This window comes from Etheostoma spectabile, chromosome 18 (genome assembly GCF_008692095.1).
Source record: "Etheostoma spectabile isolate EspeVRDwgs_2016 chromosome 18, UIUC_Espe_1.0, whole genome shotgun sequence".
In the NCBI taxonomy this organism is placed as follows: domain Eukaryota; kingdom Metazoa; phylum Chordata; class Actinopteri; order Perciformes; family Percidae; genus Etheostoma; species Etheostoma spectabile.
In genome coordinates, this window is record NC_045750.1 from 26709120 (window position 1) to 26711140 (window position 2021).

Genomic DNA, 2021 nt, shown 5'->3' on the forward strand with positions numbered 1-2021 from the left:
CTCTCTCTCTCTCTCCCCTCTGTCAATTTCAATTTCATGTGGCTTTATTGGCATGACAAAAACTACATCTGTGTTGCAAAAGCATAAGAACAAACATACATTTCTTGCTTCATGCCTTTCTGAGATCTGTCTCTCTCTGTCTTTCTCCCTCTGTCTCTCGCTCTGTCTCCCTCTTTCTCTGTCCCCCTCTCTGTCTCTCTCTAAATATCTTCCAGTGTCCATCTGCTGCATGAATTGAAGGATATAACGGTACAATAGCATTAAGAGTGACACTGAAATGTAGTTTTCAGGAACAACATTCTGCGGGGCCTGATATTGTTTTTAATACTATTTAGATAGCTTGCTATATTAATGGCAAAGAATAGAGAACATTGCATAGCTAACTAGGTTAGTTAGTTCTAGTATTTCATTCATTTACTCTAGCTAGACTATTGTTAACTAAAATCTCCCTTTATCCTTATCTCAAGTAAAACTCTGTGTGTGTGTTTGGTTTTTTTGTGTGGTGTGCGCGTGAGTGCAGCAGTAACTGTGTGTGTGTGTACTTGTGTGCAGTAATTCGTGTGCATCTGGGTGGCAGTCCTGTTGGTGGTCTAGTTATGATCGTGTGCGGCTACTCTGTGTGGTGCATTAATGGTGTGTGTGTTTGTGTGCGTGCAGTTAACTCTGGTGTGGGTGCGTGCATAACTCTGTGGATGTGTGCAGTAACGTGTGTGTGTGTGGGTGCCGTGCAGTTACTCTGTGGTGTGTCGTGCGTTCTGTGTAGGGTGATTAACTGTGTTTTTGTGTGTGGCCGTTTTTTTTGGTGGTGGTGTGTGTGTTGTGTGCGTACTCTGTGTGTGTGTGTGTGTGTGGGTGTGTGTGTGTGTGTGTGTGTGTGTGTGTGTGTGTGGTGCGATGTGCATGCAGTAACTGTTTGTGTGTGTGTGTGTGCGACGTGTGCAGTAACTGTATGGTGTGTTGCGCAGTTACTGTGTGTGTGTTTGCGTGCAGTAACTCTGTGTGTGTGCATAACCCTGTGTATGTGTGCATTAACTGTGGTGTGCGTGTGCGTGCAGTTACTCTGTGGTGTGTGTGTTGTGTGCAGTAACCTGTTTTGGCAGTAACTCTGTGTGTGTGTGTGGTGTTTGTGTGTGGTGTGTGTGTGTGTGTGTGTGTGTGGGCGCGTGCATGTGCATGCAGTAACTGTGTGTGTTGTGTGGCAGTAACTGTTTGCGTGTGCAGTACTGTGTGTGTGTGTGCAGTAGTATGTGTGGTGTGTGCGTGCATACTCTGTGTGTGTGTGCTGCAGTCACTCTGTGATGTGTGCTACTGTGTGTGTGGTGTGCGTGCAGTACTCTGTGTGTGTGTGTTGGTGTGTGTTGTGCCTGCAGTAACCTGTGTTGTGTGTGTGGTGTGTGGTGTGTGTGTGTGTTGGTGTGGTTTGTGTGGTGCGGGCAGTAACTCTGTGTGTGCAGTAACTCTGTGTTATGTGCATTAACTGTGTTTGTGTGTGCCGGTTGCGTGCATTTCCTCTGTGTGTGTGTGCAGTAACTCGTGGTGTGTGTGTGGTGTGTGGTGTGTGTGTGTGTGTGTGCGTGCAGTGCACTGCAGTACTGTGTGTGTGTGTGTGTGCGTGGTGTACGTGTGTGTGTGTCTGCAGTAACTCTGTGTGTGTGTGGCGGCCGTAAACTCTGTGTGTGTGCAGTAACTCTGTGTATGTGTGCATTAACTGTGTGTGTGTGTGTGCGTGTGCGTGCAGTTACTCTGTGTGTGTGTGTGTGCGTGCAGTAACTCTGTGTGTGTGTGTGCAGTAACTCTGTGTGTGTGTGTGTGTGTGTGTGTGTGTGTGTGTGTGTGGTAGCAGCGGTGTGTCATCTTCTCAGACTTCAACTCTGTGGACATCTTCTAACTTTGGGGTTTCTGAGAGACTTCACTGGTCCAGAGCAACGAGAGCTGTTGGTCCATTTCTTTAACTGTCTATGGTTTTAATGCCCCCAGGCACACACTCTCTCTCTCTCTCTCTCTCTCTCTCTCTCTCTCTC

General features: G+C 47.3%; 1 protein-coding gene across 2 annotated transcripts in view; it reads left to right on the forward strand.

Annotated features, from left to right (window-relative positions):
• elp3 (elongator acetyltransferase complex subunit 3) overlaps positions 1-2021 on the forward strand; it is a 39990-nt gene that overhangs the window by 24901 nt on the left and 13068 nt on the right. The gene's annotated exons all lie outside the window — the stretch shown is intronic.